This window comes from Neolamprologus brichardi, chromosome 2 (genome assembly GCF_056152115.1).
Source record: "Neolamprologus brichardi isolate AB-2024 chromosome 2, ASM5615211v1, whole genome shotgun sequence".
Classification (NCBI taxonomy): domain Eukaryota; kingdom Metazoa; phylum Chordata; class Actinopteri; order Cichliformes; family Cichlidae; genus Neolamprologus; species Neolamprologus brichardi.
In genome coordinates, this window is record NC_142105.1 from 19960624 (window position 1) to 19983128 (window position 22505).

General features: G+C 39.9%; 1 long non-coding RNA gene across 1 annotated transcript; it reads right to left on the bottom strand.

Moving 5' to 3' along the window:
• Positions 1-15090: 15090 nt before the first annotated feature.
• LOC102799469 (uncharacterized) lies at positions 15091-22454 on the bottom strand. Its single transcript, XR_436588.2, has 3 exons — positions 22418-22454; positions 20843-21192; positions 15091-15192 (listed from the first exon to the last, which is right to left on the bottom strand). It is a non-coding gene; the product is annotated as an uncharacterized LOC102799469 (long non-coding RNA).
• Positions 22455-22505: the final 51 nt, after the last annotated feature.

Genomic DNA, 22505 nt, shown 5'->3' on the forward strand with positions numbered 1-22505 from the left:
GTGGTGGATTTACACCTGTACCTGGCTGTTTATGTTTATTTCATTTATTGTACTGTAAGAAGTATTGGTGTTTTGAGTTTAAATCAGGCCAGACCACTCAGGGTAAGCAAGTGCGCCTAATGAGCTGAGTGACACAAATATACAGTAAAGGCAGACTCACAAAGCCACACTGATTTCATATCCTTTTAATCTAAGTGTGCAACAGAAATAGCAAGAAGAAGAAAAATCTTGACTCACAGTTACAAATCTACAGTGTTTCATACACCGTGCAGCTATAGGATTACTGTTTTAAATATACTGTCGGTAAATCACGTGTTCAGCCTCAGCCACAGTGGCCTCCTGCTAAGTAAGCTTCTAAGCTTAACTCTTTTCTAAACCTCAAAAAGGACAGAAATAACATTAAATACAACATAGCAGCAGAAGCAATAGCAGTAATGCTAACTTATGATGTGGAGCAAGAGTTTTAACAGTCCCATGAGTCTTTGCTCTGCCCATGGCCAAAGCACCGTCCTCTGGTCACTACAGGATGTTAGCTGAATCTTTTTCTTTCTTCCTCTTTCTCTTCTTAATGAGACAAAACCGCTGACCACCTAATACCCCCCTACAGTTCAGTGATCACAACGCATTTTAAGTTTCACACATCATCTGACCTCACACTGTTTTGTCTGTACTGGATGTCTGAATATCTGCGCTTTCACTATTGGTCCAGACCTGGGTGGATAGAAACATTGTGCCTTAGAGAAAAGTAAGAAAGAAAACACAGAGGATTATTTTTTTATATATGAGAAGAATGGAACAGAACAGAAGTTTAGGAAAGTAAAATGGCTTTGTTAGAGAAAGGTCATGGTGACAGTTAAAGTTACCGAAGATAAAAAGAATCTTTTGTTGAAGAAACAGGATATGAACACATTTTCCTATGGGGTGAAGCCGCACACTTTGTGCCCCCCAAAAAAGCGTGACCTCCTCCTGAAAAGCTTTTGTAGTTTTAAAACAATATCACACAATGTCCGCCTTTGCTGCGAGAGGACAATCTTATTCACGAAACAGCAAGGGGCCGCTTGTCTGTGGGAAACATAAACAGACTTTTTTTTCAAAGGTTTGAACAAGAAATTTCATTGTTTTTCTGGTGAGGACAGTGGCTGTGGATGAAAAAAAATAGCACATCTCTTTTCAGCGGTTTACAACATGCAACAAAAAATACTTCAGAGAAAAACAGTCCTCCTTCTGCCACCTCTGTAGCTGATTACTCGCTTAATGCAGTTTCACACTACATCATGCTGTTCTGGTCTAGCTTGGCCCTCAGCTTCTGACAACGGAGCGAAGGCTGTAGCAGGTGAGAGAGTTCATTAGAGCAGCAAGCTGGGGTCCACAACAAGCAGCCTCTTCACATGGAATAGCAGAGCTTAGCCTCCAGCTGTGACCTCTCCCATCCAACATGCAGAGATAATACAGCAGCAACACAAACTCAAGGCAAAAAGTCTTCACATGGAGGCGCACACTTAAACCAAGGCGGAGAGTTTAACAAACGTGGAGCAGCACAACCTTGCCTTTCAGCGCTCTGCCCCCAAACTTGCCACCAACCCAACCTCCGCGGTAACTCTCACTAGCTTTCAGATATATATTTTTTTTCTTCATATGAATATTTACAAAGGTCAAAGCTTCAAAAGTTTGGAAATTGTTAAAACAAATATGGAGAGTTAAGGTCAAGGTTAGGAGTGTAATGAAGGCAGAAAGCAAATTTTTGGCGCCCGGATTTTTCCACCGTGCATGCTGATGAAGTTTGCCCTCCACTAACCCTTCAAGCAGAGCTGATTGTGTAAGGCTCTCTGTTTCGTGAGCACACAAAACGCATGTGTAACAGGTGCAGGGCAGAGAACGCCATCATACCCCAAATCTTATTCGATAAAGTATTTATTCTAGAAACGGAATAAGCACACACACACACACACATATATATATAGCAGCCTATTAAAAATTAACCTAAATTGATAAGTTTCCTGACGCAACCTAGAAACAGCCTCCTGGCTGCCATCTGCTCTGCATGGGGATAACTTAGATCATTTATGTATTGTGTGCTATTTTGCCAAAAGAATGAATTGCATCAGATAAAAACATTATGGGGGGAGATTAAGCTCTAAGAAACTGTGCTTCACACTTTTGAATGAGGTTAAAAAGAATACCAGTATAAATTTAATCTTTAACCACCAACAGATGGTTGTTGTAAGTATATTCTCGATGTTTTGAAACAAACAAACACATGGTACTGCCGAGCCTCTAATGAACCTTGTAATTTACGAGTGAAAAGCGTGTGTCACTTTTAGAGCAATTTTTTTTCTCTAAAATGTTCTGACAGGATCTTCAGTTCTGGTGTAAAAAGCAAAAACAAATCAACAAACCCTTAAGAGCTTCTTCTCAAAGCTGGGAGGTCAACTTGCACTCACTAAGTACATAGCTTTTGGTGTTGTATAGTTCAGTGAGAACGCAAGGGTTTGTGTCCCAGTGGGACCGACGTGCTATAAATGCTTGCATTCATATTGAATTTTGGGATAAGTGTCCATTAAATGAAATGTGTGTTAGCACTTCTGTCAGATTATGCGTTTTGCCACAAACAGCTGAGCACATTTTAACTAGGCAAATGCCTTGGGTACTTGAGTGACTCACTCATCCTTCCCTCCTGCTCTTGTTCTACTTGTCTGCCTCCACCACTCCACTCTGGATTTTGAACAAAATACTTGCCAAAACCAGTCAACCAGTCAAAATTTGAGTACATCCACCATCTCCACTGACAACAGCTGAAGCGGTGAGTGAAGTATGAAAAGATCAAGCTGGATAACATTTCTTTTAACTTATATATGTTGGAAATAAGTCACTAAAAATACTTAGGGATTTTAACCTAAACAAAAGTGTACTTTTCCTCGTTTAACCTATCTGTAATGTTCATACAAATAAATATATAATTTGTAACCATACATACAAATTTACTAGGACATCTACACTGTTTGGACAAAAGTACTCAAAAAACCTGAAGTCAGTGATAAAGAAGTCTGGACCAAATGCTTTTCTCCTACTAGGTTTCTGTTTATAATTCATATTATTAATTTCCAGCTCTCTTTCAAGATGTTTCATTTGTCCTGCCTACTTCACCTCGGCCCCAACTGGTTGCAGCCCCTCCTGAGCCTGGCTCTGCCGGAGGTTTCTTCCTTTTTCCATTCAATTCAATTCAATTTTATTTCTTTAGGGCCAAATCACAACAATAGCCTCAAGACGCTTTATATTGTAATGTAGACCCTGCAATAATGCATACAGAGAAAAACCCAACTATCATATAACCCCCTATGAGCAAGCACTTTGGTGACAGTGGGAAGGAAAAACTCCCTTTTAACAGGAAGAAACTTCCGGCAGAACCAGGCTCAGGGAGGGGCGGGGCCATCTGCTGCGACCGGTTGGGGTGAGAGAAGAAGGACAGGATAAAAGACATGCAAGGAAGACAGGATAAAAGAAAGTAAAAACTCCCTCTTAAAAGGGAGTTTTTCCATCCCGTTGTCACCAAGTGTTTGGGTCATCTGATTGTTGGGGTTTTCATTCATTATTGTATAGTCTTTGCCTTACAATATAAAGTGCATTGATGTGACTGTTGTTGTTATTTGGTTCTATATAAATAAATTGAATTCAACTGATAAACTGTAATAATCTTTTTTTATTACTCCAATAGATTGTCTTCAAAAGATGAGCTTTACTGCTGTGGTGTTGTTTTCTTATATTGTGGAGCCTCAAATTCAGCTTTTTGTTCATTACCATCTTGGTTTATTTAAACCAGATTAGAAAGAATATAAGTTTGAAGCATTTCTACATTGGTTTGTGGCTATGCCCATGTTTTATATAAAGTCTACTGAGCGAGCCAGTTGTGTGGTGAGGCCAAGAAAGTGTCTCAAACTCCCAACCTTTGGAAAATGAAAATGCATTACAGCCTAAACCACTGAAGCCAGAAGCTTAAGGTTAAAGCTCAAAATGTCACTGTATTGTGGTTTAAAAATCCAGTTTTGTGTCAGTTATTGTTACAGAAATAACTGTCGGCCAAAAATCACGAAACAGCATTTCAACCATCCTCTTTCATAAGACAGCGATAACGAAACAAACTGAGGAGTTCAAGGGTGGTCTCTCACACCATGGACAGTTTTGCACTTGAGAAAGCAAACACTCAATGGATTATTAGTGTTCTTGTTCAGTCTTACTCATGTTATTTTTGGTTCTTGATTGTTGTTGCACTGTTGTGAAAGTGCAGTGTCTTTCTGGTAAGTTTAGCTAGCAATGTGCCAACACATGATCATGCTCTGTTGATATGTAAAGGTTAAATGCAGTGATGCTCCTGTATCTGCTCAGGAGAGCTTGCATTGTATCTAATCCAAAATCTTATTTTCTAAAATAAAGGTAAAATCCAAATACTTGACCAAAGATCTTTCAGTAGACAGGAACATTTTAGACACCTTGTCCCTTCCTAATAACAAGTCCTACGTTTTATGGAAAGATGCTGGAGGCTTTGTTGGTCTCGGGATCTCGTCTCTGCTTTTTGCAGATGATATGATTCTGTCAGTTCTACCCTCCAGCTTGCACTGGGTTGGTTTTCTGCCAACTGAAAAGTGTGGCGTGCCCACTATGGGTTGAGAAGTTGGGGCCCCCAGTTTAAGGATTTTGTTCATGAGTTAAAGAAGAAGGTAGGAAGAGACTGACAGGTGGATTGAAACAGCTCCTGCAGTAATACAGAGGCTGTACTCGTCTGATATGGGGGCTGACTGTGAAAGCCAAGCTGTAGATTTAACGGTTGACCTATGTTTCTACCCTCACCAGTGGCCACATACTGTGAGCAGTGACCGAAAAAGTCAGATCTCTGCAAATGGTGGAAATTAGCTTGTTTGGAAACGTGTCTCTGACTGAGGCAGACACAGGACACTACAGAGATTATGTCTCTTAGTTAACTTGCCAACCTGGACCTGAAGAAGAAAATGGATGGACCGATGGATGGAAGCACTATTTCTGTCTAAGTCTATCAATATTTCTTACAAACTTTTTGCCAAAACTAGAAGTAGGATGTAGGACACTGAACCGTAATTAAATGGGCTTGGTAGCTTTTAGATAACCTTGAAAACAGGCAGATAAACAAACAAAGAGCACTGAAAATTCTCCACCAAGCTCTCAGCTTGAGCAATTTCATGTAGAACATGTAAGTACAATAAGTAACAACAATAAGTAGTGAAAATACTAAATGTCATTGTTGCACATAATTGCTGTGAGAAAAACAGTGGGAATGCTTTTTCCTACAAGTGTAAATATCTTACTGCAACTACTAGCCTAGCTGTGTTTATTGATTTATTTTTTACATAAGCAGCCAGTGTGTTACTTGAGGTTCAGTTCGAGAGGGTTAACCAATCAGGTTTTTAGATGATCAGATTTCTAGGTTGGTATCTCTGTGGTTTAATTTTTGGACATGGCTGCTGTCAAAAGAAATGTAGTGATCTTGTAAAAGATTACTTAGATAATATTAAAAACTATTACAGCTATAACTGAAGTCTTGATTGTGTTGGCATATAAAGGTGAACTTCACTGAAGGACAGAATTACCATTGCCTCCATCTTCAAGCCATCTGGGGCTGCACATTTTTATTTTAAACCCAATTGCTTTTCCCCTCACTTAGTTTACATTCATAGTAGAATTCCACTGAAAAGCTGCAAGGAAATATATCTTTATCTCTTTTTGCAATTTTGTGGACACTCCTGTCTTGTTAGATTAACCTTTATTTGAATAAACCAGCAATGGATTTGGTGTTTATGTCAGCGTGAGAGGCTCCATTGATCTGTACGTTACAAGCAGCATGTCCAGCATGCAGAAAGGAGCATAACACCCGCATTAAAAACATTACATCAAAAATATATAAATGCACACCAATGACTAAACACCCACACAGGTAGAGAAAGGAAAATGTGAACTTTGGACAAAATAGCCCCAGGACAGTGCATGTTTAAAACCAAGATAATTCCTTCTGTAAGGCCACGGTTCTATCCACTTCACTGCCATCAGAGCATAGTCTGTAGATTTTAAAATGCTCCTAATATATAACACTGTTCCCACACAGCCACCTTGAAAATTTCCAGACAAGCTTTCGACAGTGTTGCACAAAACTGAAAGAAACAGTCTGCCCTTGATGAGAAGGTGAGTGCTCATAAAGGCGGTGCGGGGTCTTTGGAGAGCAGTGCACAAATAACAGCCATGAGACGTGCTTTGTAATCGCACAACAGAAATCTTTACATTACCATAGCTTTTATTCAATTTTATTATTACAGGGTGAAGAGGTGATGGCCTTTACTTTCTCCCCAGCATGGACAGAGGCTTATATTTTTGTCAGCACATCACAGATATCCTTTTATTTGCTATCATGGGAAGGGCACATGTCAGTACTTCTGCTATGATGCACTGATGAAAGGAACCCACAAGGTCACATATGAACTGACTCTGTGGAAATCACGCCACCTAAAGAACTGAGACTTTCTAGCAGAAGCTTCATGACAAGTAAGGTCAAACCAGCTATTGTGCACAAAAGGTAAGAGTAACTGCTAAAGGTGCAGAAGTGCAGAAAACTTTAATTTTCTACTTAGAGACTGCTGCTCAGTTTTTATCCAAGTTTTAAAACTTGGACAAATCTTCTAAAAATGAATCTGAAAGCCATACTAGCTGCTGAGTGCAGCTGCAGATGCAGCAGTGCTTTGAGCCAAATGTTAATGTCAACATGCTCATGCATAGAGAGTAAAAAGAAAGATGGGGGTAGCCACAGTGACATCACCCATTTCTTTGCAGCTTCCATTTGGAAGCCCGAGCTTTAGTGTTATTGTTCTTGCCAGGATTGTTTCTTGGAGCCAGAAGTGTTGAAATCTGAAATGAGGGTGAAGTCATCAGTTTAGACTAGCAAGCTTGGTTAGCAAAGTCGACCCACAGAATGTATGTGCAATATACAGATACCGATAGCTGCTCATCTGTGCTAAGTACTGTGCAAATAAAGTAGCCTATTAGTGTTTTTCTCATTAAAAGTGGAGTTTGCACCGAGCAGGGTATATTTTTGTCATGTTATGGTATTTGAATTGTTCTTGTTTATTTCCGTTGTCAAATGTAAATCACGATTTACGGAACCACAAGTTTTAGAACTATCATCACCTTTTAATAAAATTTGAGCACCAATAATTCCATAATTTGAATTTAAAAGCATATAATTTCAACAAAGCTGATATGATTGATCAAATGTCACATACATACAAATATCAGGTAAATATGTATCTTTTTGCACTATAGATTACAAGTTTTATAGATTTCAAGTAATGACAGAACTATATTTAAAATCTACCTGAAGTCTACTGTAACATGTCAACTCACCAGCCACATTAGTATGTACACTGGTTCATCTGCTCATGCAAATATCCAATCATCCAATCACATGGCAGCATCTCAGTGTATTTAGGCATGTAGACAAGATTAAGACTGTGTGCTGAAGCTCAAACTGAGCATCAGAATAGGAAAAACTGAGATTTAAGTGACTTTGAACATGACGTGGTTGTTGGTGTTAGACAGGCTGGTCTGAATATTTCAGAAATTGCTGATCTACAGGGGTTTTCACTTACAACCATCTCTGTGGTTTACAGAGAATGGTCAGTGAAACGGAAAATATCCAATAAGCGGCAGTTCTCTGGGCAAAAATACAATTTTAATACAAGAGGTTAGAGAAGAATGCCCAGATTGCTTTGAGCTGATAGGAAGCAACAGTAATTCAAATGGTCACTCATTACAAGCAAAGTATCCAAAAAAGCTGAATGAACAACACACAGATGGGTTCCAGCACCAGACGATCACGCCGGGTGTCAGCTAAGAACATGAAACTGAGACCGAGTTTGAAAGGGCTCCCCAAAATCGAACAAAGACTGGAAAATTCTTGCCTGGTCTAATGAGTCTCAATATCTGCTATGACATTTGGATGGCAGGGAAATGCCACAGCCTGGGGATTATTGCCCACCATGTCCATCTTGTTATGACCAGTATAAAATTACCTGATAGATGCTTACAGCAGGATAACACGCCATGTCACAAAGCTCAAATCATCTCAAACTGATTTCTTCAACATGCCAGTCAGAACACTGCCAGTGTAGTCAAATGGCCTTTGCAGTCACCAGATCTCAATCCAATAGAGAGCCTTTGGGATGCGGTGGAACAGGATCTGACAAATCTGCAGCAACTGTGTGATGCTATCATATCATTATGGGCCAACATCTCGACAAAATCTCTTTTTGAATCTGTGCCATGAAGAATTAAGGCAGTTCTGACAGCAAAAGACTGCCCAATCCGGTAATAACATGTCAGGTGAGTGTGTATTATTGATTAAGGATGAAGGTCTTCTGGCATTAGAGGACAAATGCAACCATCTATGAGTGCATATGTGAATGAATCAAGGAATCAATTAATGAGCATTTTAGCAGACTATTTTATGGGGCCACAAAGTGCTTAAAAATCATAGCATTGCATTTGTAATGCAGAGTGTAAGCTATATTTAGCAGCCATTTAACATTACGCAAGTATGTGGCTATTTGAGATATAAGGGCGCACATTTGTTATCGCTTGTAAGGCGGAGCTTTTTCTCTCATGATACTTTCTTGAAACTGTGACAAGACCGCCCTTCATCACTAATATTCCTCGCTTCTCCAAACTATATTCCTGTGTGATGATAGCTTCGCAGGTTGTCATTAAAAGCAGTAAAGGTAGTGGTGTGTTACATTAGCACTGGAACAGTTGTAGGTCTTGCTCAACAGCCCTTCTCTTCATTAAAAGTTGGTTAATTGACGGTGAACTCTATCTACTTGTGAAGGAGTAATGAGCTAGGAGGGAAGGTCAGGTTCAGTGAATCAGCACTGATTTCACTAATTAATATAAAGGAAAATCCAAGTCGACTATAAAGAATGAGAAAAAATAGCCTCATAACGTGCTCGTCTCCAAGTTTATTGCGCTGTATTAGTCCACGCTGTAATCATACAATCGTACAAAGGGGAAAACACAGGAGTTTCAGTGAGTTGGTAGTAGCACCAGCTCTGTGTCTTCCTTTTATCCTCTCATCTTCTGTCCATTTGACTGATCGTGTGCATATATGTGACTGCCTGTCCCTCCACCCTGCGGTGAGCGTGTTAGCCTGTTTAAGTGAACACTTTATCATCCTCTTCTCTGTCAGGGTCTGCTCTTCCACTCGCTTTGTTTCTCTGCTTCTGTGCTTTGCCTTTTTCATCTTCTTCTCCTTTTTTTTTTTAAAATGCTGGCCAGTCTCCATGCTTCTGTTCTACATCTCTCCCTCCTCTTTCCTATCTCTGCATTATCTTCTCCATCTCTCCAGCTGTCCCTTTCAGTTCCTCTCCCCCTGCCCTCCCATCTGCTGATCATGCCCTGATTATTCTGCAGAGGGAGGCTCTTCCCCGTCAAACCGTCCTTCTCCCCGGATGTTCCCCACTCTGTCCCCTATCCATCAAGACTTTCTCTACACACATTCGCTCCATCTGTCAGCCCCCCCTCGGAATATTCTTTCCATTCCTTCAACCTTACTTCTCGACTTTCATTCATCGCCTTCTTCCCGCATCAGTATATTCATAAAACTATTTCTTCATCATTCTGATCCGTCCGTCCATTCACACAGCTAACTACACTTCTTCTGTTCCTCCTAACCAGTCCACACCCTGCAGCAGTCGGATCAAAATGTAGAGAGACAGAGCATGAGCCAAGATAAGCTCTCCCTGCAGGTCACTGTCTATGTACCAGCTGATAGGAATCAATCTGCACCGCGGGATACTACTCCTTTTGTTGTGTTTCTCCTCTCTGTTACAGGCCCTGTACTTTTATGTCTCTTTCTCTTTAATCCTCCCCATTTTTCTGAAGCGGTGCCAAAAATCATTAAAGTGCGATACCTTCAATCCTTTCTTCCTCCTCACTGTCATTACAGAATTTGAATTGTATTTTGTTCTGATTTTTGATTTCGTTTATACCGGTGGATGTTCGCCACATAGCGTCTGTAATGCGGTGCAATCTGTCATTTAGGGTTTCTTTCATCTGCCACTTCAGAGGTATTCCAGTGGTTTATTGTACAAGATAAATGACTATAGGTTCTTTAGTTTGGTAGATTGAGGGGTCAGGATGGAAGTCTAATAAAGCTAATACTTGCTATTAGCCACAGATGTAACACACAGAGGAGACCGAAAGAGTTTGCATCAGCTTGGAACGGAATAGGCAAAGTCGGAACAGGGTTATCCCGTCCGGAATAAGTGCTATCAACATCAGCCTAAAAAGCCCCGGCAGTGCATGGGCCAGAGTAAGATTGGCAGAAGGTAAGTCATACTTTCAGCAGTTGTTTTCAAACAGTTAGAATTTGAGTTTATTTTTTGCTTATTTAGTTCAAATTAAGTTTTACTAGAAAGGGAAGCATGCAGTGCAAAATCTGAAATTCGCAATTATCCTGAAATAAACAGCAATTACAAAGATAAAGAGTCATTGAGCCTTAAAAATGTAAGGCTTAATGACTCCCATTTCAGCATTTCATTTCTGTTCCTCAGCTGGGAATTACTGAGCAAAACACCTTGAATTTCAGCTGTTATGTGCTGGAAAATCTATAACAACGTGGAGCAAAAAGTAGTTTGGTAAGTTTCTTATTGTTCACCCATATTATTCGTAAATGGCCTGTATTTGTATAGCGCTTTACTTAGTCCATATGGACCCCAAAGCGCTTTACACTACATTCAGTCATCCACCCATTCACACACACATTCACACACTGGTGATGGCAAGCTACATTGTAGCCACAGCCACCCTGGGCTACAATGTAGCCCAGGGTGGCTGATAGAGGCGAGGCTGCCAGACACTGGCGCCACCGGGCCCTCTGACCACCACCAGTAGGCAATGGGTGAAGTGTCTTGCCCAAGGACGCAATGACCGAGACTGTCGGAGCTGTGGCTCGAACCAGCAACCTTCCGATTACAAGACGAACTGCCAACTCTTGAGCCACGATCTTGAGTAAGATGTATATTTTGGTAATAGCTTGGGATTTTGGATTATTATGGATAAACTAAAGAAAATTGCCAATTTTTAATTCAATTTTTAATGTTTTATGGTTAAATTAGTATTTCTCCACTTTTGTTTAATTTCTGCACACCACAGCTTTATTACACTGTAATAACTATCTAGTGCTATTTGAGTCCACGTGAGAGAACCAGGTCCATATGTATAAAAATGGGCCATTACTTATTTACACTATTAATTAACACCCCTCCCCCAACCATAGAAAACAATTGCATGTATCCAAAAGTTTTTATTTTTAAAACAATCACAGATTTTTTTCTTTAGCACAAGTGGTTTAAAATGCCTCCAAACATTCATTTACTTATAGAAGTTATAAAAATTCAACCGATTTGACATTTTTTATTACTGCTGCACAGCCTTACTTATAATATTTGGCACCAATTTTTTTTTCTATTTACATATTTTTTCTTCTTTGAAATAATTCACTGAATTACATGTCCCCCATTACTCTTATAGAAATCATTTTGAGACTTGTTATGATTAATTTAAAAAGTAATAATAGTGAAAAAGATGTTTCCTCCTATTTCATATTTCATCATCCAGGCATAAGGACCACATCATGGAGTCCTTATGGCTGGAGGAAAAGTTTTGTAGTGCTGGAACACTTCCCATCTCATGTGGTACAAGCAATGCAAAATAAAAGATTTTTATTTCATTTAAGTTTATATGTTATTTTATTACACACAGGAACCAATGTGTAAAAATGTAAAAGTCTGCTTAAATTGAAAATAATAGTACAAGTAAGGTGGTCCTGTTGCAAGAAATTATTAAATGTCTTATTAAAAGCAAGGATTATAAATTAAATCCCTAAAATCATTATTACTACTTAATGTGACTTATTATTACGGTTACTGTTTTCATTTAATAGGTGTTAGAGAGTTTTAAACCTTTGTAGGATTATGATTTTCTTAAACAGGGTGAAATAAGGATGATTGGGAATGAGGTTGAAGAAGGGGCGTTTCATCTAATGAATGTAAATTAAAACTTTTTTTGCTAAGCCCTAGCTGTGAAATCAAGTCAAAATTGCATGTTCCCACTGGTTTATTATAGCGTGAGGCAAGCTTTCACTGGTGTGAGGCCAGCCCCATCCTGTTAACTGTTGTTGTTGTTTTTTCTTTGTTTTGCTTTCAAAAAATTAACTAAATTAAAGAAATCAGTATTATATGTAGTTTTGTGGTTAATTAAAGGTAATAAATTAACAAAATTTAATAATTTAAAAAACTGACAAAATTTCATAATAAATAAATTCAATAAAAGAATTCAACAAATTCTACTTCAAAAAAGATTATCAAAGAGGTTGGCGTGATACTTGTTTATTAACACCCTCTTAAAATATATTTGCAAAGTAAAGACAAGGACATTTTAGCTCTTAGAAAATGCGAGTGTGTAAGTGACTGTACATTCAAAACACTTATTAGATATTGTCTCGTAACAGGAGGGACATTTAGGGACACATCATGCGAGGAGACAAAATTGTTATAGCGTGATATCTCAGTTTGAGGAATATATTTTCTGATAATTTAACAAGTTCTCCATCAGAGAGAATCATAGAAAATTTGACAATGGTGCTATCATGAAATGGCCCCAAATTTAAGGCATAGCATGGCCCAAGTGTACAGCAATCAATGGATGCTCGCTCAGTTTTTGTACTGTCTTGCAGCGTGTACTACTTTGCAACTAGAGACTCTTACGGATTTAAACCTGTGACACAATTAGAAGAAACGCTTTGTGTTATTTCAATTTGCAAATCAGACTAATGTGGAGGATTTCAGCAGTACAAGGGACGCGTATAAGGCCTGACTACCAGCAAGGACTTTCTGATGTAACATTTTCCTATATTTATTAACACAGCATAATTATGTTTGATTGGCATTTCAAGCTTATTTAGTTTCATTTTCAGAATCTGAAAGTCAGTTGATTGGACCATCTAATTTTTTTTTTCCAAAATAAAAAACAGTTCGATTAATGTAGTTTTTATGCATCTTTTCATACATGTGTCTTAGATTAGTGTTCTTGGATCTAATTGGATTGCAAGCACAAAAGCGAAATCAGTCATGAAGGACAAAGTTTGAAATAGTAAATGCCAAAGTACATACAAAAAAAGCAATCTACGCTTGCCAAGAGTTGCGAGAATAAGTTTACTGAAGTTAATTAAAAGCTCACAGCCTTACTTATGTTTGTTTCCTTGATCTTTTGCTATGGTCTTCACCACCTCCTGAGAGAAATATTCAGCTCTTTAGGAGCTAAAAGTGAAATCCACAACATGTCAGACTAAGTTGCTTTGCATACCTGCTGTTTGAGGTTTTTTATCTGAACGTTTTGCCTTAAATGAGGTTGCTCGGGGTGGACTAGAGCAAACATTAAAGTTATGTGACATAGAACTAAAACCATTAACTAAGTTATTCATAATTCATCACTATGAATAGGACCCTTTTCCAAAAACTGGACAGTCAAAAGCTGAATTCATTTGTGTTACTTCAAAGACATTAATTTAATTTTTTAAAAAAAGTTGAACTCTCGGTGCATGAATAGATAGAAACAGATTTTAGATGCTGGAAAGTTGGGTGACTTTATGTCCAATCTTCTATGGACATGTTGGATTAACTGTGACTAACCTCAGTGGAGGATATCCCCCCCACTAGAGGAAGGTCAGTCTAGAGGTGGATGGGAGTGGACCACACACACCTCCTGCCACGGAGAGATTTATCAAGCCAGCTTTGCTCCCCGAAACACATGGTTAATTTAGCAGCCATTACAGGTGACATTTTGATGAATAGAGAAGGCTGTTCACGCATACATAGGCAATAGGCATAAACACACACAAACACACGCACACAGACGCGGTCATAGAAAGAATAATGGTCATTTTACTGCAGTCTGCAGGAGGACGGGAGATAAAAGTTAGTGTTGGGAGAATGATGTGTCAGGATGGTTTCATTAACTCAGAGATAGAAGACTCCTGTCTGTGGCATCAGCGATCATTCTAGGGGAAGAAATTATTCTTCACGGCTGGAGATGGACATGTGCACTAACATAGTGACAAACTACTCAGTTACTCACAGTTAATCCCAGCTGCTTACAGACCCAGATAATCCTGTCTGTGTAATTAGCACTCCTGCTAATCAGGATTTAGCTGAGATGCTAAAATGTACCTGTGTGCGCAGTCCGAGAGGAAAGTTGCACGCAGCCAGGAGACGAGAGGCCATTGCTCATTGATCCCCCCCTAACCCATTTATCATCATTTTCATCCCTTTAAACTGATATCTATTGATTTGTCGGAGCTGCCCTTCACTGCTTTGAGTAGGAGGTTCCACACATACCACAAACATTTGATCACTGTCAAACATGTGTTGGCTGGGGCTGTGACAAACACACACTAAGCTGCTCCACAAAGAGCTGTCTATTCAAACCAACAGATGATATAGAGTTGTTCTACCCACACATGCAGGATGCAGTCTGCCTACGGTTGAACAGCAGCCCAGAGCCAGGAGCGGATAGAAAATGTCCTTTATGAAGCAGCGACTCTGCTCGGGCTTCTATGTCTTGGCGGCGATTTGGCAGGGAGCAGAACAGACGTGCAGACAGACAATAGAGAAGTCTCTATGGAGATCAGCCTGCACCGCTACACGGCCACCGCTTCTTTTTTTCCCCTCCCCAAGTCCCGGTGCCTGCAGGGACACTGTATAACCCTTTAAAATACAGTTTCAAAACCCGGACAAATCAATTTCCTTCGCTTTGTTGAATATCAAACCTCTCCCAAGGACTAGCATCAGATTCAGAAAAGATTATTTTGGGAAAATGAAATGAGAGACTCGAGAGTATGTAGCACTGAAGCATAACTCTTAATAATAATGATAATAAAAAGCCAATACTTTGTCAGTCTGTATCATCGCAGTAACAATCAGATCAGATCAAACAATCACATCAGATGCAAACTTGATTTGGTTATGGTCTTTTCACCACTGTGGGTATTTTCCCTCTACGGGAGCCGGGGAGTAGAGTGGTGTCATTACCTTCGGCTCTGATCACGATGCATCCTGAAGGTCAGACCTGATGAATTGGAGAGACAGCACTGTTATAGAGAACAGCCATTATCCATGATAGTGAAAGAGATCATTCACTCTCCTGAGAGAGGAGAGAAAAGGAAATACTGAGCAGAGTAGATAAAGATTAAAGGAAGAGAAATCAAAAGGAAAGGAAAGGAAGGAAGGAAAGGAAAGGATCCACATTCAGAGGGCTCAGACAAACACCTCAGTGAGGAGTCACTGTGAAATGCTGATAGCTGATGGGTGACAAAACTCCCCTACCCACTTAAAGCTGACACCTCGGTGCAACTGTTTCTTTCCACAGCATGCAGTCAGGGATGATATCATTGTACCTGAGAGAAGCTAGAATACTCCCAGCCCAGTTAGAGCTGACACCAGGAAACAGTCTCCCTCCTGCGCTCCCCTCTGTTTCAACTCAACATTTTCTCTCAGCGGAGATGTCCTCTGACAGAATTCAGCACTGTAACCACTACACAAGGCTGTTAGCTGAAGATATCCCCTCAGGCTGGAGTTTAAGGGCAGAAACGCCTGCTGGTTCGACTGAATTAAAATAATGTGGATTCCTAACCTCATCGCCGAATAATTTGCAAGCAATCTAAAAACACGAGGACATCTTTTTTTACCGTAACCCCTTGAATTATGTTTAAAACCGAGGCAAGAAATATGCAGCTTGTAATCTATGGGATATCCCATCCAAATAGGGGACTTCTTGAACCCTAAGCCTATCTTCTAGTCTGTCTCTGCTTCTCTCTGCAGGCTGTGGTGATGAAGTGCTTTGTGCCTGCAGTAGTCCAGCGGTGTGCCGTGCATGTTAAAAAGCCAGTGATGGCGGGGGGAAGCCTGGGGAAGGCTGTGCAACCAACAAAGCTGCAGGCCAGAAGCCACGCTGTAGGCCGGGAGGTGAATAAATGATTTGAATGGCAGTAAAAGGCGGATGCAAATGGGCTCGGTCTGGTAAGTAAACATACAGCCACATGCATGAAATGACACGAATAAACAAAGCCGTGTGTCTGGTTTTATCTACAGATACAAACGTAATGGCGATGCATGAGCACAGCCGCAGATGCGCGCGTTCACTCACACAAACACCAGTGTGAGTCTGCATATTGTACATCAGTCAACCCCATTATCATCTGCAGGAGATGAATACTGACAAGAGCAAGATGCTAAGAGAAAACAGCCTGTTTTTCTTCTTCTGCAGCACGTCCTCCACGTTCACACAGCTATTACATTCATGAGACATGATTATACAACTAACTACAGGGAACCTTTTCAGTTATGGAGATATTTGAGTTTTTGGAAATAAAAGGAACATTTAAAAAGCTGCCAAATTCATCTTGAATCTAAATTGCAAGAAAATAGTTCATTTAATGCCACAAAAAGATTTGAAGAAAGTTCCTACTGCATGCACACACGCGTGCGTATATGTGTGTTGTGCGTGCATGTGTTCGTGTGTGTCTGTATACACCTGAATCTGAAAGCTCTGAGGACTAAATTAGAGAAAGAGTAGGTGCTCTGTTTCTGAAGAGAGGAAGGCTAGACCACTTCATGGGTCACACCTCTAGACTCCATCAGCACTCCGGGCCTCATTGAGAAGAAGATCTCTGGGGTGCAGGGCGGAGAGGATGACCTGAGGTTGGCCTGGGGAAGTCATGCTCAGAGAGGCAGACATCACTGCACAGGTCAACTGTGCTTCTCAAGGGGGTGATTAAAAAGTTAGAGGTGTGATTTTCTGCTGTTGCTGCAAAATACAGCACAGTACCTGGGGCAAAAATGTATTCAGTTTTTCTCCTGTGAGTATTTTACATTTTGGCATTTAAATGACTGTAATATTAACATAAAATTAATCATAATGTGAAATTATCTGAAGTTGACTTGACTTCCGCCTACCTTAAAACTGCTACAGAATACCAAGACAATACATTTACATTTTCTCCACATGGTCCACCTTCTTGGTTTTATCTCTGGGATATTATCAGTTTAAGACAGTGAGACTGAAACTCAAAGTCTCTGCTTGTGACTCATCATCACCAGCTGTACAATGCTGAGTACATTCTGGTTAGATGAAGAATAGTGTTTTCCCTATAGCTTTTCTATATCAAACAAGTTATCTCAGCAGGATTTATTGACTAGTGACTAATATTGTGTTATATTGCTACCCTGTGCCGAGAATTGGCTCAAGGTTTGTGAGAAGAAGGGAGTCACTTACTTTGATCCACTAGAAATAATTTACTGCAAAACTAACAAAATGCAAACATCAAAGAGGGCTGATGCCAGGTGGAGTAGAGCTAAATGAATTGAAGCTGCTAAAGTTCCAGCAACTAAACAAAAAACTGGAATTGAAGAGTGAGCACGAGCAAAATTAGCATAGCCAAAGGCTCCTCCAAACAAAGGCTCTCTGACAAGCCCAAACTTCCCAAGACACCAACAGTTAACCAAGCAACGACAAAGCTTAAACCAACTCAAAGCACAATTAGTTGTGTACACCAAAGCTACCAGGCCAAGCTTCTAAGTTACAGATATCACAACACCATTTAACATTAAGGTCACTTAAAGACTTATTAGTTATACCATACTGAGCCATGTTAGCCAAATATCATAAGCATTTTGGATACACAGTGGTCCCTCGCTATAACGCGGTTCACCTTTTGCAAATTTTTTGTGCATTTTTGCATGCTTTTTTGTGGGGTTTTTTACAGCACATTGTGTTCTGCATCCTGATTGCCTGTAAACCACTGTCAATCAATCTCCTCCGTGCCATGTCTCCTGTACAGTACAGAATGTGTTCAGCTTGTCAAATACACATAAATCTTCGATCGCTAGCAGTTTGATGCTGAAGTGCTGTACTGTATATTTGTAAGTTTCTCCCCAATAAACACAACAATGTCGACGAAACGTTTTGCACCGCCAAAAGCACCCAAAAGGCAGAGGAAGATGCTAACCATCGCACAAAAAGTTGGACATCTGGACAGGCTAAAGGAAGGTAGAAGTTACCGTATTTTTTGGATTATACCCTTATATTATATTATACCCTGAAAACAGGGTTTCATTCTATAATACTGGACTTATTTTTCTACGAAGGTTTGAACTTTGAAAACGTTCATGCCTGTCTGAGAACAGTGTATAAAGTGTGTAGTGAGGGGTTTTACAGCCTTAAAACATCTATCTAAAAAATAAAGTTTCCCCTATTGTGGGTTATTTGTAGAACGTAACTCCCGTGATAAACAAGGGACCACTTTATTGGCCATATATTTTGTCTTTAAATTATATGGCAAACCCAGAAACACATGTACCAGAACAAATGCAGTGTTGCAGTAACAGCCAGAAATCCCAAGCTCCCTAGTTCTTGCCAGTGCATTTAAAATTAATCTCAACCCTAGTCTTTGGACAGATACGTGTGCTGGGTACTTACGCACTGATTCCACTGGCACCAAAAACTGGGAACCATCTGTAAACCAGGGAAATGCTCCCAAGACATTATCTTCAGCCACAAACTTCCCCATATATGATCAACCACTAAAGAGATGCATGGCTCATGGAAGTTGAACAACATGTAAAATCTTAAAATTAAATTCTTTGGTTTGAAAGCCAAACAGAATAGCGACTGGTGCTGCCTTCCTCCAACACTAACCAAAATTAACTCAACTAAAGTTATTAAAATACCCAGTACAAACAAAACAACATCTTTTGCAGAGCTCTCAAGCATCTTTGTCACAATGGTGAATTCCAAAATTTAATTCATTGATTTTTTTTTTTTTTTAATATCCCGGATGAGCCCCTATTTGTCACGGGCTAGCTCAAAGGTGGAAGTCCACATGAGAAGGTAACTCAAATAAATAGAATTTATTGTAAACTATCAAAATGCAAACATCAAAGAGGGTTGTTGCCAGGAACATTTCTATACTCTGAAATGTTTCTATATATCTACATGGACAGGGCATACTGGTATTCCTCAGACTTCCTCAGATACTGTATGGAAAAATGTGTCATGTCCCTCCATAAGTAAATCTAATAGTTTCTTTGCTTTGTGAGTTACGTTTGGTTCTCTTTCTCTATAGGGCCTCTGTATAAATCTGAGCCAATGCAGAAAAATTTCCAACAGGTTCACAAACCTTTTCCTGCAGCTATACGCTGATTATGCGTTAGTTAATCCTATTAATCCTGGTTACATTAAAAGTTAACCACCTTTGCTTCTAGCTTGAAATTGGAATAATAAACCACTGAAAGGTCCCTTCAAATTATTTGTGGTACACTGAATAAATAATATTAATCCAGTAATACAGCTTACCCCTCTGAAACATTCATATATGCCATTGCAACTCGATATGGTTTACCATTATGCATTTAAATTGCACTGGCAAAATTGCCTCAGTCATTGCAGCACCTTTGTAGGCAAAACTCGTACCTGTCTTTGTCTTGATGTTGGAACTACTGCTGCTTCGCTGACATGCTGCACTTGCTACACAGAAGTGTTTCAGGCATGTTTTTTAAGTAGTCCGTCTAAGATATTCAATCCAGCTGTCGCAAAGGCTTGCTTTTTACCTGTGATATATGCATGAGTGGAAGCGTAGCCTTTGAATTTCAAGTCTATTTTCCTGCATTTTACACAGTGCACAGTAATTGTGTGCCGGGCTCTGAGTGCTTCCAAAACACAGGTGACCTAAAACTCAATGCACTGCCTGAGCGCCTCTTGTGTAGACCCACATAGAGCACCAAAGCTGCTGCTGTTTTTCTGCTAAGCCCTGAGGGTTAGATTTGGGCATTTAGATTTATTTTTAACCATAAGCATATCTAGTCTTAGAATGGACTCTCCCTTGAATATAATTATTTTGACAGTAGTGGCAGGATCACCTTCTGGTTAAGGAACACCATAAATATTTTTAGAGAATGGGTAGAGAATGCAAGGCAGAGAATGTGGGGTGTGCATGTCAAGGTATCCATACCTCCTGCAGAGATTCTGCAAAAGCTGTCTGACTGCCCCTACTAGAAGGTGACACGGTTAGAGGTGAACAGCACCTATATACTATGTTGAATAGTTCCTATCTTCCAGCCATCTAACTTAGCAAATATTCCAAGCAATAGCAACTGAAAGAAATGTACTTTTAGCTAACAGTGTTCTTTTACACAGAAAAGTGCACTGATTGAGAGCAGCCAAGATCTAATATTACACTTAGTTATCATGTTCTAAAGGCAGATCTAATCCTTAGGAGAACATCTGCTATGGTACAAAAAAGCCTTGGGCAGCTGTTGATAAACTATAAGCTGTCAATCATGTCTTATGCCCCCCCCTTACATCCCTGAGGGACACAGAGAAAGGGGGGGAAAGACAGAGTTAATCAAAGGAGTAGTTTTCCAATTAAGTGACAGCGAAAGTTACAGGATTGTATCTTGAATCCATTTGGCTTACTTCATGCCTAAGATGAGAGCTCTAAATAGACTCTGTTGATTCTCAGGTTTAGTGATTAAGCTTGTCATGGCATATAAGAGTTCCACAGAGTGCTGTTTTTACACTGCATTGTCTTGATCCTGTGTGTCTTTATGCCGTCCCAGGGAAAGCTTTTAGAAGCACAATCAGTGCTGTGTTTGAAAAATGTCACCCTGCGTCATGTGTGTTGAGATTAAATTCAAATGTTTTCTGATGCTCATCAGCTTACCCTATGAATTATTCCAAGAAGCTCCTTTCCCGCTAAAGCAATTTGTTCTGATGGGACTGTAGGTCATCCACGTGGATCCGGAGTGTGGCCTTAGTGTACGATTACATGTTTAGCTCCAATATTGATGTAATCCACAATGGGTATTACCCTCTAGCAGATATGCATCAGGGGACTTTAAATCTGCACCCAATCTCTCCCTATCTTGCCCCTGCAGCTTTTTCCATCAAACGGCAGCGATTTGGCGCACTTCTCCTGATGGGGTGCTCCTCTATTCTCCTGCGGCTGTTGGACGGCTGACCCTCTATCCAAGGCGCCTCTTCGAACACGTCTGAATGTTTTATTCATGACACCTGTAGAACACAGTAAACCGTTAAACCGCAACCAAAACAAAACGCCTCAGTTACCTCAGGAGAACCACTTTCCCTGTTGAAATAAGACACTTCATGTCTCTGTTGCAGGGGTGTTTAGATGCTCATACTATGAAACAACCACACTGGGACAACTGAATCCATTTCTCCGGTTGCAAAAAGATATGCTTATGCACATCAACCCCTCTGTTTGACTAAAAATATATTCTTATTTCTTGGAAGATGTCAAGGATGGATAATTACACCACTGACACGTCCCAAAAATAGCCATGCTAGTCTGTTGTTTCTAAGCAACTCATTGTATTTAAATCTATTTCTCTTTTTTTTGTTCATTTGCTGTCTCACCGAGAATAGATATAAATAATCACAGCACTCATATAGCTGCACCCACCCAGTACCATTTAGCTCAGCTTAGCATAAAATCAAAAACAAGAGACTACCAGCCAAGAAATTGTCTGCTACAAAACCACTTTTTGTTTTTACAAGAGTTTTTGTATGAATTATGTAAATGTGGCATAACATAAAATATCAAGCATGGTTCTCTTCAGATGGTGGCAGCTAGGCTAGGAGTTTTTAGGCTATTTTTACATTTCCCCCCAACAAACGTACTGTTTTTCAGCTAGCTGCTAGCATAGAGATTGGTTAGCTTAACTTAGCATATCAAATATACGACATACGAAAACAGAGGCTTGTAGAACATTACACAACCTCGATGTTTTTTCTTTGCTTTTGTTCCACTTTGGGTTTAAAAAGAGGACCTAATATGCTTTCTTCTTCTTCTTTTTTAAGCACTTAAGGATGAGATAATGCTTAATGGGTTATAACACTGGGTGAGAAATATAAGTCCAGACATGTGTGGTATCCACAGAAACCTCTGAATCCCAGCTAAAATGTCATATAAACCATTTCTACAAGCACCAAACACACTGAAAACAAGCCGTGATTAAACGAGCAGTTATGTAAATGCGCCAAAGACCGCTAAACAAACAAAACCAAACCGGAAAACCATAGAAACAACAGGTAGATTGGTCAGGTAGGATGGATTCCCAGAACACCTGTTAAAGATAGGCTGGTTAGCTTCCAGAGCTATCACTGACTCCACACACCAAGTTTCACCACGATCAGACCAAAATTCACTGAATGCCTGCAAAAGAAGATCACAAAAACACATAGCAGCGCAAATGCGCTAAGACAGAAATTGGCTTACCGTCCTGATTTCCTCCAATATTTTCGCTGGTAGCCGGTAGCCACGTGATTATCAGAAGTTACCACGCCTGCCTAGCTGCATCAGAGCC